General features: G+C 34.6%; 1 long non-coding RNA gene across 3 annotated transcripts in view; it reads right to left on the bottom strand.

The window, feature by feature from the left end:
- The window catches only part of LOC122201462, a 36,597-nt gene that overhangs the window by 12,092 nt on the left and 10,291 nt on the right, over nucleotides 1-14,214 (bottom strand). Inside the window, exon 1 of one of the 3 annotated variants that reach the window (XR_006194179.1) lies at nucleotides 3,179-3,257. The exons of the other annotated variants lie outside the window; for them this stretch is intronic. This is a non-coding gene — a long non-coding RNA (uncharacterized LOC122201462). Of the gene's footprint in view, nucleotides 1-3,178; nucleotides 3,258-14,214 lie in introns of those variants that run through there. 3 annotated transcript variants of the gene reach the window in all.

The raw sequence follows: 14,214 nt of genomic DNA, 5'->3' as shown, positions 1-14,214 counted from the left end.
TATTTATTTCTTACTTTTGAAGTGTAAAGAATACATTGTGTAAAACTTGTTCAGGAACTCTCAGGGGCTCGTGTCTCAGATAAATTAGACAAATTGAGTTTTTCAGGGGAAATGAGATGTTTGCTATAGCTATGCTACACAGAAATATGCCACTTATCCCTGACATTTTGAGACCCTGCTTTCTGCATGCCAGCCATCTTACTGTTCCACATTGTTAAGTGTATCATGGCCAAAGTGGCAAAAGAATCTCTGGATGAATTCCCATTTTAGAATTGTGAGTCTCATCTCTCTGTGTAGCTTCTTTGTTTTGTTTTGTTCCCTGTTAGTCTGGTATGGCATAGATAGTGCTTAAAATCGCAGGGCAGTACTAAGCTAGGCTTCCAAATGTGACCCATGTTGAAGTCCAAGTGCAGAAGGTCACAGACTGGAGTTGATTATAACATAATCATGTTTCTGTTAGTATCTGTTTAGTCTTTTTAGTACCACTTAGTTGTTTTTCTATGAAGTTTAAATGTATTTGACTTTATGAAAGGATAAAGCATTTGTTGTGTTATAAATAATCATGTAAAATCGAAAGCCATGGACTTCTTACCGATGACTTATATGATTTACTTCACTTCTAGTGTGTAATAGATCTGCAAAAAATCATTTTCTTCAAGTAGAGAATTAGAACAAAATGTCTTGAGAAATTTCCTGAAGTTATTCAGAATGTAAATGAGTAACAAAGTCAGAACAAATAGCATTTTCATGTATAATAAATAACAATAAAACCAAGATCTCCCTTGAAAGGAAAGAGGAAGAAAAGAGAAAAAGGAAGAAAGAAATGGAAAAAAAAAGAGAAAGCAGGGGAGAGAAAGGGCAGGGAAGGGAAGAAAGGAGAGAGGGAGGGAAGGAAGAAAAGTATGGTTGTATTGTAGATTAATTTTTCCTAGTTGTATATTCAGAAGTCTAAATCTGATAATGGTACTCATTTATCTTTGATTGTCAGTGCCTTGTTAAATCTTGCCGATTCAATATTCAGCAGAACACTAAAGGTTTGGGGATAATGGGAGTTGTACAAAGGGTGGAATTCTGAGCCTTCCTTCATTTTCAGATAATTCAGTTCCACATGGGCTTTGCATATTGTGATTTTCTATAAAAATGTGTTTTAAGAAAGAGAGAACTTACATGGCAGTATGCTGATATCAGTTAAATCTAGCTGGTAGGGACCTGAGTGTCTATAACATTGATTATTTTGCTTTTCTCTGTTTTTGAGATGTTTTTAAATTAAACATTAACAATTCAAAACATTATTTTTTGAAATATCTGCACACGTTCAAAAAAATGTCTTTGAACTTTATTGCTCTGTCATGTCACCAGCATGTTAACTGAGACTGAATGAAATTATCAACATTTTAACCAAGTAGATTGCTTTCCTTATAATGAGAAGTCTTAGTGTATGTGACAGAGATGGGAAAGTGTTGATATTATAGTTTCCCTCTTGCACCAGCTAATAGAGGTTGGCTGTCTGTTTGTCCTGGACATCTCCTAATTTATTCTCCACTCTTATTTAAAGTGAATAGAATTTTTAGATGGAAGTGAGCAGTCAGAAAAGGACTACATTTCCAAGGCACGTTTACCCATGTGACTGAGCTTAAGCCAGTGGTCTATATTTGGAATATCGAGTGATAGCTTATGGAATTCTTCCTCAAGAGATGGCTGCTTCATTATTTTGCCCTTGGTGAGAAGAAAGTTCTAGGTACAATGTAGAGAATACCACACTGTCTCTGACATTGTCAAGTTTCTTCCCATTGCTTCATGAAATGTGGATGTGATATTTGGAATTCAGTCTTGGACTGTTAAATGTGAGCCATCCATTTGGGAGGGGATAGATGAATATTTGGGTTTGTATTTTTATAAGCTGAAAAAGAACTAACATCACCAGTATTAATTGGTTTCATAAAGGAGCGAGATTTCGGCGAATATGTATGCAGGGTTTGCAAACTGGTAGCCCTCACATCAGTGTGACTCAAAGACATTATTGGATAAAAAGGGTGTAGATATTTTACCTAAATATTTAGAATTGGGTCTTCTCTTGAAAAACAAAAGGTAACTCTAGGAACACTGAGCCCATGTTCTCACATGGCCCACATACTGTGAAACTAAAGAGCCGCAGAAACAGCAGAGTTGGAAACAGCAGAGTCCCCTCAGTCCCTATCATCCCCTTATATCTCCTCCATACCTCATTTCACTCAATCCACTGAGCCCTGCAAGTAAGGAATTGTACACCATAGGTCAGATGCCAGGTGGACTTCTTGGAAATGCATGCTTTACACTGCATGCCAGAAAGAAGTGATATGACCCTAACTGCAATTCCACATTCTCCGAAATACCAAATTCCTCAATGTAATTTCTGCAAATCTCCAACAAGATCAAGGTTTTCAGGATATGTCTTCATTCGGTCTGTGTTCTTTACCATGTTGACACAGACATGAAACTCATTTCCACAAATCAGCCCACTCATACAAGCACAGTCATCTTTAGAACAGTGTTGCTAATAAGAGAAGTATCACATTAGGTCCTACATAACAAATTATTATCATGTTAGACTTTAAAGTTCTCCAAAAACTTTTTTTGTTGCCCTAAAGGGCTTCATGGTTGGCACCCTTGCCATAAAAGTTCTGTAGTCTCCCCTGTCTTCTCTCTCTCTCTGCTCCTCTTTTCTCTTCCTTTCACTCTCTCATGTGCCTTCTCCATCTTAAAAAAAAAAGTGCATATAGACACACACACACACACACACACACACACACACACACACACTTTTCTTCAGGCCTTTCAACCATATGGAGTGGTTTTTCCTTCCTCTCACCATCAGCCCTAGGGTTCTCAGAGTTTCATATTCTATTTCCAAATATCAAGTTTGATGTGATTGTTATCATTCTGTGCATTTATTCATGTTCTCCAAGCAAAATGAGGCCTTCTCTGATGAATACTGGAAGCAGCTCTTCAGATGATACATGTGTTTTTCTCTCTCTCTCTCTCTTTACCCCATAAAACACAAAGCCATAGCTTGCCTTTACTATGTGACAGTTCTACTTACAGATTATGTATGTCAACAGCCACCATCATGTGTGGTGAAATTTGAAGAAAGTTTTGAATCCCTGCTAAGGGGACCCACACAGGAGAAACCTCAACTTACACACTAAGGAGAGTCAGAAAAGGCATGGCCACATACAGGGAGCCACAGGTGGTTGTTCTCTTTTCCCTTTGGTGTTTCTGTAAAGGAAAATCACGAAACATCTGAAGAAGACATAGATCCTAGAAGCATGCTATGTAGGAGAGAATTTGAAACATGAGGAATACAGAAATGAATGTTAGACCTGAATATTTCAACTTGTGACATTTTGCAGATAATTTTTTTTAATTCTGTATTTGTAGCAATGATTGTGACTTATTAATTTGCATCACTAAAAAATGTTCATTTTTTTACCAGCAATTAAGGCAGCCTTTGTATATAATGATATCTATGTGTAGGCCAGGGGTTTTATACTGGTGGATTTTGGAAAGACCATTTGTCTGATTTAGCTAAAAGCAACTGGACTCTGTCTTTCTGAAACCTAGCATAATGTGAGGAATGCCAATTTAAGCCCATTTCATTCTCCACAGTGTTCTTCTAGGAGCTAAGATAATGAAATATGTTCCATTTGAGCCTCCCTACAGAACAAAACAATCTAGCCAGATTGTAAATTAAGTAATGTATTATAAATTATGTAGCATGCAATGCCAAAATGAGGCATGGCCACCACACATAATTAACCTGGAGTAAACACTAAGTGCATCGACAATCTCAATTCAGAAACTTTAGGGGCCAGAGATGAGAGGAAGAGGTTTTTTTTAAGTATATTTTTATAGTTCAAATTCATGTGTTGAACCTGAAAATTTGCATCCTATTGTCTAAAGACAATTAATAGTTTACTAGAATATAAATTTCCTGGTGTTTTAATCTATCTTCTGAATTTCATAGCAGTTTTATAAAATATCTAATTAGTATATATCATAGTTTTTTTTAGTATGACCCCCAAATTAGCAACTGAAGACAGAGCCCATCCTACAAATCTATCAATCTCATAGCAAATTTGAGAGGGTAACTAAGCCTTCAGAAGTTATGACATACATCATAGCTCATGTTGATGTTTTCTTTCCTTTCCTGCCTCCTACCTTTCTTTCTACTTTCCTTCCTCCTGCCTTTCAAAATTCCATGATTAATTCTCACTCTGTCTTTAAAAACAAAAACAAAAACTTGCTGCTGTGTACTGGATTTTTTTTTTATATTCTTTCATCAAAAGATAATTTTTCATCTCCTGTAGACATTTTTGCTTTGCCAAAATGACTTTTTGCTAGGTTGTGGGCACAAGTAGTGTGTTGTTATTTCACACTTACTTGAAATGAATACATTGCTGACTCGTGGTAAAATTAGAAATTGTGTTCAACCATCAAAATTTCTGGTATTGCTTCTAGCACTAAACATCTTGAAAAAACTTGTTTGCCCTGTTATCACTTTCCTATAACAAAATGAATGTAAACTAGTGTCTGAAAGGTTCCTTAATAATTGATGTGTTTGATTAGTTCACCTGGATTCATTGCCCCATCTTTTGAATTTCTATTACCATAAGGAAAACTCTCACATGTTTCATTTAAAAAATGCATAATTATGTTGCCCCCAAATTATAACAACTCTATGCCCAATGACAGTTATTTAGTTTGATCCCTCTACTTTTTCTTTGTATTATTCTATAAGTAATTCAGTAGACTTCCCCCCCCATTGTTGACTTTCATGTTATTTTTTAATTTATTTTGTATATATTGAATAAATATTGGTAAGAGAGGAAGATTGTAATTTCTAATTAAACTTTTTTATTAGATACCTCCAGTATGTAATAAATTAAAAAGATAAGGAAATTAATATTTAATTCCAAACTAACATTTAACTTTTGTAAATGTATTTCCTAGCATTAGATTGTTCTTTTCTCCTTAACTATTTGGATAAATGGGAAATGATGTCCAAAACTTGACTATAATCAAACCTGATTTTGAGACATTTGATAAAGAATAAGGGGAAGAATTTATTAAAATTCTGTCTTGCAATTACTGTGTTAATACATTATCAAGAGGCATATATAACTCATATGCTGGAGCGCCACTATTCACCTATGCTCATGCTTCGCAATACAAGACTGAAACATATTTATAGCAACCTCCCTCCAGTATCAAGGGTAATAGATACGATAGACATAGCCCAATAGTGATCCCACTTCTCTTGAATTCTCAGTAGAAAAGATTTTGAAATGCTAGTGCTCCAGTGCAGCTTCAACACATTTTTCTCATTTAAAGAAAAAAAAAAAAAAAAAGTCTACTAGTCACTATTAAGTCAAGCCAGTGCAGTAAGTATAGAAAACACATTTTGACCTGCTCTCCTCTGCTCAGTCATTTCTGACTGACTTATTTTGGCTTTCTGACTACTCTGTTAGAATCCACCAATTAGCAGAATTTTTAATCTAATTACAATTATAAAAGAAAGAACTTGAACTTTTTACAAATGTTTTTAAGTCACACTGCAGACATTAACTGTGGATATTCTAAAATAGAAAACAGTTAAAAATTATGACATATAAAATTAATAGGTACTTTGTATTTCTTCCTAAGCCAAGTGATGAAAAGCTGTTCTCAAATTTGACACCCCTCTGAGTTAGAGTTATTTAGACATAGGAGGCTTTTCAATATTTGCAGGTATAAATCTGATCCATTAAAAAAAGTTAGGCTTGCACCCTTTTTCAAGAAAGTATTACATTATTAAATAGGTTCATGAATGCTCCTATCCAAAGAGTTAAGAATTTCCCTAATAACAATGAACATATACTGAAAAATATTACAGAGAACGTTCAATGCAATTATAAATCACGATAATAGTTACATTAAAAAATTAAGAGAACATTGTCTGGAAATGGTATACTCTACAGGAATGACTTCCCCACTCAGTTTCCGAGAAGAGAATCTCCATTAGTTTACCGTAGAGTCATAAGACATTAAAGACTCAACAAATATGATGCTACCTTATGATATTGTAAAATATGAATGGCAAGCTTACCTATGCCCTAATTTGGAAAATAATTTGCAACATTAGTGGATTCCAGCCAAAATAAAATATCTGTTTTGTAGTACCTCTATCATCTTAGCTAAAAGTTGTTGGTTTTCAAGAGAAGTCAGCCCTGAAAGATAAAACAAAATGACAGTAACAAAAAGATGAGCTAATAATTCAATGACTATTTTTTTTTAATTAAAGGAATCTGAGTAAAAAAGAAAATTAGAATTTGTTGGATTGCCAGAAAGTTGTTAATATAACTTTAACTCTTGATCTTAAGTTTTATTAAGGAAGGGAAAATGAAGAGGAAGAGAGCAGCATATGTGACTACTAAATCTAGAATGTTTGTATTTGTTTCCCTTTCTGCCACACAAGGAAAAAAAAAACATAAAAGACATTGTTACGCCTAGATGTAACTAAGCATCATGTTAGAAGTTATAGCTTAGTGCTGTAATACTTTATTTCTTCAGCCATAGAATGGTCATCAGCACAATTGTCCATTGTGGTTTATTGCCTTTTCATGATACTTTGTAGTTTTGATCTAAGATTTCAAATGCATAGAAAAGGAGCAACACATCTACCACCAAATTGTGAGTACCTGACAATCAAAAACATCTCTGGATAGTTGAAATCAATAAACCATTTTATTTTTGAACTCAACGAAAATATGTCTATTTTTCAGGGCTCTAAAATTATAAATGTAATAGACAGCATATCACTTTTCTCATGAGTTGATATCAAATTCACAATAAGTGAGAAATGATCTCAATTTAAAAATACCAGAATAGAATGAGTCAAATCCAGGCAATTTTTTAAAAATTTAATTTGTGAGACTTACTATAAAAGTATCTTTGTTTTATCAAACCTGACTTTAATATGTGTATAAAACAAGGGCTATTTAAATTATTTTACTTTCATTTTATTTTAAATAAATACTGACTTGGGAGTTTTAATGCACTGGTGAAGTGATGGCCTGAATAAGAGCTCTCACTTTTTCAGTATTAAAAATGATCATCTACGGATGACCTATATGGAGGCTTATAATCACAATGGGTAACACTTCAACAAAAGAATCAATTTTAGGAGAAAATGTAGGGACAAATATAGGGTCTTTGTAAAATAGGAACCAAGTTGATCTTCTCAAGAACATTCTTTTAATCAGTGTGATAGAACATAAGAAACCAGAGTATAAATCAACATCTTCATGAGATTTTATTAATTTTGTCAGCCAACAAATATACATTTTGTAGAAATTATGTGCATAGAACTGTGCAGAGACTTAGGTGACTAAGGTCCTTGCCTTCAAGGGTAACAAGAAAGAGACAGACCTATTGTTCCAAATGGAAAGCATTTCTAAAAGTACCCATGTCTCCCTACTCTTTATGATCCCATTTAAAAAGGAAGGGAAGCTAAGCATTGATGGGTTATAATATGAATGCCTGCAGACAGGCAAGTGGTATAGAGAACGATGCTAATAAATTAATCAGAAGTCAAGATGAACAGAGAACTATAATGTGGCCTTGAGGAACATGGTGCGGAATGTCTTCAGGAGGGGGAAAAAGTATTTGGAGAAAGGGAATAGCGTGTTAGGGAAGGGAATAGAAAGGGAGTAGCATGTTATCCAAATGTCTAGTAAAATATCAATTCCTATTTCACCATTTTGGGATTGGCCTAATTTGACATAAAATTGAATTTAAAACTCCATTGTTATCTCAATATTTTGCTCATTTATTATGTATAGACAGACAGGCCACATCAGTTTTTTAAACCACGCTATATTGATTCTGATAGATTTTAAATTCTAAAGGACATTTTTGGTGATGAGGAAATGATTTCAATCTGCTGTCCAAAGTCAAGGCACAGAATTTCAAATTAGACATGGCAAGCCTAATATTGAGGACATGTACTTCCCCCCTTGAACTTGAACATATTTTCAAAGCTATCTGTGCAGAAAATAGGAAAAGTATTTATTTTAAAAAGGAAAAAGAGAGAGCAAAAATATGTTGAAATAATCAATGGCTGTACAATAATATAAAGAAATTGGATAGATTTGTCAGCATGTCAGTCAAAAATGAATTACAATTGCGCTAAAGAAATCAAGGTAAAAGGAATTTCTCTGGGGAAAAGTGGCATGCAAAATAAAAGCATTAGTGTGACATACAGTTTACAGAAACTCTCTTTGTGGAGATTAAAGTTTATGTTTGTTGACAGTACAACAGGAACATGTCACACAATATAGAAATGATCATGCCATAACCACTTCTTAGTTGATGGCTTGATTTTACATGCAGTGTTCGACATTAGATAGAATTCAACATGCATTTCCATCCACTGGCATTAGCTGGAGTAGCTGCCTGAATTCATAGATGCAATTATTTGAGACCAAAACATTTTCTGCCATGAGGTATTTTATGCCATCAAACGATAAGGGCCAGCCCTTTTGCTCGTACACTAAAAATTACTTTAGGAAAAAATGAACAGAAATTGAGTTATATATATTTTATTTTATAGACATCATTTATATCCATCTCTGGAGTCTGACAAAGGCTACCTGCATTCTCAGAAAATTAAGACCCACTGTAAAAATTAATAATTGTATTACTAATAGCAGAATTAGTGGGAGCAATGAGTGTAACATGCATTTATTTGGTGCTCATTTTTTGTGAAGAGCACTTTTTGTGTTTCACCTCCTTTAATTCTCAGAGCATTGACAGTGCGGTGGTATGTCAATAATCTTTAAAGAGGAAATGAAACTTAGAAAGGCTAACTATACAAATGAATCGATACCCAGTGAACAGCAGATAAAGAAAGAGGATCCGGTTTCAAGAGGTCCAAGTCATTGTATACCAAAGATGTCGCAAGTTAAGGTATGATTCAGATAGTCACTACACTTTAAGTCATTTCTCTTGGGTAGTGTAGTATGTCTTATAAAAATCTGCAGAAAGAGATAAGCAATCTAACGGGAGTCCTAATTTTAATCAGTAAAGCAATGCAGATTTATTCTTTTGTGTAGCTTTCTATGGGGCTCTAGTTTCTTAATCATGTACATTTATGCTAATGGAACTATGAGTAGTATAGTTATGACCAATCTTAGGAAGTAGTAAAGTTTTTTACTACTCCATTCTCTGTATATTTTTAGTTACATCACCATGCTATCAGGGCTTACATTTCCAATATATATACTGCCATTTGCAGGAGTATTTACAAACCTTAGGTGTTTGGATAGTGGTATATTGGCAAAAGTTTAACAGCTGGCTCTCCAGAAAAAAAAAGGTATGCATATATATGCCTATATAAGTTTATTATAAGTTTTAATAATATGTAGGGCCCAATTTACCAAAAACAAAAAAAATGCAATACTCATTATTGTAAATTCCACATGGCCAATTGATTCTTGAAAATTCTTCCCCTGATTTTTGCCAAACTCTTTAACTAACTTATAACTACCTAACTGTTCTATCAAATGGTTGTAATCAATTGATTAATGTAGTAGCTCTGACTCGAGTATTGGTTTTCATTCTTACTTACATTAACGAGTAAGACAAAAAACATGTATTTTGGAACTTCATTCAGTCACTAATGATGTAGGCAATTTCTTTACAGAATTGAATATTAGTTTTCAAACACTAAGGTAATATTTCCTCAGTTTTTTGTGTGCTATTAATAAGGTAATAGCCACAGATGTGACATACTTTGAAATTTGTCTGCATTATTAATATTTTATAATTACTTTCTTAAGTCTAAGTTAGGGTTCAGCCAACTATCGCCCACAGGATAAATCTGGCCCACTTCCTACTTTATAAATAAAGTTTGCTTGTAACACTATCAAACCTATTTGTTCATATATTGCCTATATCTGCTTTCACAGTATAATAGCAGAGTTAAATAGTTGCTACAAAGAATGTATAGTGTGTACAAAGCTTAAGTATTTACTGTCTAGCCCTGTAGAGAAAACATTTGCAGTAAAGAAATGTTAAATCAAGCCCTGATTTGTAGTGTTTACCAATTTATTATAGTGTATGCTACCAAGTAAACATGTACATTTTAAGCCCAGTAATATACCAGTAAAATGTTGTAATTAGGAAGTTGTGGGTTGAATTGTGTCCCCAAGGAAAGATATGTTGAAGTTCTAAAATCCCTGGTTCCTATGGATGTACCCTTTTTTGGAAGTAGGGTGTTTGCATGTAAAACAAGGCCATGCTAAATTAGGATGGGCCCTAAAATCTGATGACTCATGTTCCTATGAGGAGAGACAAACATGAAGACATAGAGGGAACACAGAGAAGAAGGCCCTGTGATGATGGAGGCAGAGACTACTTATGCACCCACAAACCAAGGAACACAAGTTACCAATGGCCACTAGAATTTAGAAAAAGCAAGGAAGGAGTCTTCCCCTGAACTTTCACAGTGAGCATGAGAATAACTTGACTTTAGGCTGCTAGCCTCCAGAAATTATGGTAACTTTGTGGTAATTTGTTATGGCCAGTCTCAGACACTAATACAGAAGTGCGAAGTTTTGAGTATTTACTATCTTTGTTTTTCATAGAATCAACTTTATTGTACATTTATATAGCTCAATTATTAATGATGGCTTTGTTCAAGAAAAATTTCATGAAATTTCTGAAAACTTAACAAAATCAGGGGCCAGCTTGGGTCTGTTTCAGTACATCATTCTTTAAAGACAAACAAACAAACAAACAAACAAACAGTAATGGCAAGGCTACATCCTCCTCTGGGGTAGAGAGTAGATTCAGAGCCTAGGTTTGTTTACATCCTTCCATGTTTCCAGAAAGCTAGTTTATAAAAGTGGGACACAGTATGGAGAGATTTCAGGAAATGAATGAGTTAAATCTTGCTGTTGAAACTTTAGCAAAAGTTAAGATCCAAAAATATTTGATTTGCCTGAAATGAACTTAAGAGAGCTCAAGTCCTGGGCCTGATGGATGAGATTTGATTTTGAAATCCTCCTGATAGCGTTGCCTCAACTTCTGATGTATGCTTTGTTCCAGTCAAGACTGGAACAGTCCAGTCCAGTCAGTTACTGTATGGGACTGAACGATGGGTGTGAGTATCAGTTGGCTCAGTCTTGAACGGCAAAATGAGGCAGAAGAAACGAGGTGGGGTCCATTATCAGCCTTCACTTAGAAAATAAAAAGAAGTTTAGAAATTTCTAATATAAATTATTCATTGCGTAATTATATTAAGTATTTCCAAATCATGTTTTCTCCAAATTGTGGCTCAGTATCCTGCATCTTAGTACTTATATTTCATATGTCCATATGTTATCACTTAATTTTAGTAGTACTGTTTTTTTTTTAATTAATGTTTATTTTTGAGAGACAGAGAGAGACAGAGAGAGAGAGAGAGAGAGAGAGAGAGAGAGAGAGAGAGAGAATGAGCTGGGGAGGGACAGAGAGAATGGGAGACACAGAATCTGAAGCAGGCTCCAGACTCTGAACTGTCAGCACAGAGCCTGACGTGGGTCTTGAACTCACAGACCGTGAGATCATGACCTGAGCTGAAGTTGGTCACTTAACCAACTGAGCCACCCAGGTGCCCCAGTAGTACTGTGTGTTGCAACTGTCCCCTCCTATGCCAAAGTAATGTACATTCTGTGTCTTATTATAGTAAGCCTGAAAAGTCAGCTGCTAAACATTTAGTAATGGGAGGATATGTTTACTAATAGGATCACGTTAACCATAAAAATGCATTAGATCTGAAGGTCAGTTGAGTAAAAATTAAAGTTCTTTATTATTAATTAAAGGATGCAAGACCTTCCTCTCACCTTTGTGTCCCTTTCCGTGCAGTAGTGAGAGAAGTTGATATTTGCTGACTGTACATTCGTCTGACAGATTTCTGGTTTCTTTCTTACTCCACAAGGTCAAGAGCACTATTTCATATTCTGCCAGCAGTCATGGGGGATTCAAATCTATGGTTTATCTCCTTATAGGAAAGCCTTTTGGTATACTAGGTATTTGGACACTCGTCCTTTTTCTCCATTCCTGTACTTAACCAAAATTATTATGTGTTCATTGTCATCATCTTCCAGGTTGTCCTCCCAGCTTAGTTTGAGCATTTATTGGAACACTTGCGTTTGCATAAATGTTACCTATAACAGACAGTCTGCACTGTCTTCAAAATGAGAGACCCCTGTCTTGTGCTGTATGTTGATCTCCTTGTTGTTCATTAATAGCAGTAGGAAAGCCCTAGCTATCAGGACCAAGTTAGTCAGAAATACTTGGTATGAAATCATATCCCCTGTAAACATTGTGATGCACAAAATGAAAATGCTCTATCTCCTGGGGTAAATAAAAGTATATACCTTATATTTAACATTTGACAATGTGATGTTAACTTGAAAATTAATAAGAAAAGTGCTAATTGGAGAAACAAAAATAATATACTCTGCCAACAAGTTGCACAGTCAAACCCGTGATCTGGAAAATGAAGCTGAGAAAGACATTATTTTCCAGAATTGTTAACTGGATATCACAGACCACTTGAAAAGTTGCTGAATAAAATGATTAGGGAAAAGTCCAGTTGCGTATTTTTTGTCTATTTTTAGCCAAAGTAGGAATAAAAGTGATGGTACTTTTATATCATGGATAACTTGTGTTACTGTGTTTTTTATAGACTGAAATTCAATAATGGTATTTAAGGGAGAGCATCAAATTTGTTTCCATGGTTTAATTTCCATTAATTTGAGGATTTATAGAAGTAAATAAATGGGAAATTATGTACATACATAAACACATACATACAAACACATACCCATTTTCACCCTTGGCTCTGAAGATATATTTTAATCAACTCTGTCAGGTCTATATTCTGCTCATGTTTGGAGTGTACTATCCATTCAATGTGCTGGTCATGACCTACAGGCCCTTTCCCATTGTTTTCCTCATGTGGAGGGAGCTCAGAGGAAGGAAAGCTGCTACTGAATGAAGCTTATACTCATGTCCTTTGACATATGTTCCCCTTTGGCAGAAGAAGCTATCTTCAATGTGGAATGAAGGGTTTTAGAAAATAATATTTAAATTTCTCTAAGTGGGTACTAAAATACCCATGACTCTTGGGGTCTATGTTCAAATTAGATTATTAAAAACTAGCATGGTACTCCTAGTACCTTATCCAAGAGAAATGAAAACACATGTCAACAAAATCTTGTACAAAGATATTCGTAGTAGCTTTACTCATGAAAGCCAAAATTTGTAAACAATACTTCTGTCTAACTATAGTATTTTTATACAATGAAATACTACTTGGGAATAAAAAAGGAACAGATTATATGGGTTAACTTCCGAAACATTATGTGAAGGAATTCAGACCTAAAATGCTATGTATTTTATGTTTCCATTACTACAAAGTTATAACACAAGCAGAGCAAATCTCTGGTAATGGAAATCACAAGAATGGTTACTTTATCTGTTTCTTGTTTTTATTATTGAGTTGTAGGAGTTTCTTCTTTATTTTTCATATTAAAATTTCACATATATCTCTTAGCAGATGCATGATTTCTAAACAGTGTCTCCCATTCCATAATTTACCTTTTTATTCTGTCGATTGTTCCCTCCTCTATTCAAGAGCTGTTTATTTTGATTTAGCCCTGCTTGTCTATGTTTGCATTAGTTGCCTGTGTTTTGGTGTCGTATCAAAGAAATCCCTGTAAAGACAAATGAAGCTTTTTCCCCTGTTTCCTTTGAGGAATTTTACAGTTTAAGGTCATAAATTTAGGTCTTCTATCCATTTTGAATTGATTTTTGTATATAGTGTAAGGTAGGGGAAAATTCCTTTTTTTTAAGTATGTGGATATCCAGTTTTCCAAATCACTTGTTGACAAGACCAGCATTTCTCCATTCTGTGTTCTTGGCATCTTTGTCAAAGATCTGTTGATCATAATGTGTTGAGTTACTTCTGGGCCTTCTATCCTATTCCATTCATCTGTATGTCTGTCTTTATGTCATTACCATACTACTTTAATCACTGTAGCTTTGTAATATGTCTTGAAATCAGAAAGTGCAATGCTTTGTTCTTCCTTCTCAAGATTACCTTGGTTATTCTGGAACATTTGTGCTTACACATAAATTTTAGAATTT

The sequence above is a fragment of the Panthera leo genome, chromosome A1 (genome assembly GCF_018350215.1).
Source record: "Panthera leo isolate Ple1 chromosome A1, P.leo_Ple1_pat1.1, whole genome shotgun sequence".
Lineage (NCBI taxonomy): Eukaryota > Metazoa > Chordata > Mammalia > Carnivora > Felidae > Panthera > Panthera leo.
Note: the sequence above shows the minus strand (reverse complement) of the source record. Positions and strands in the feature narration are given on the sequence as shown.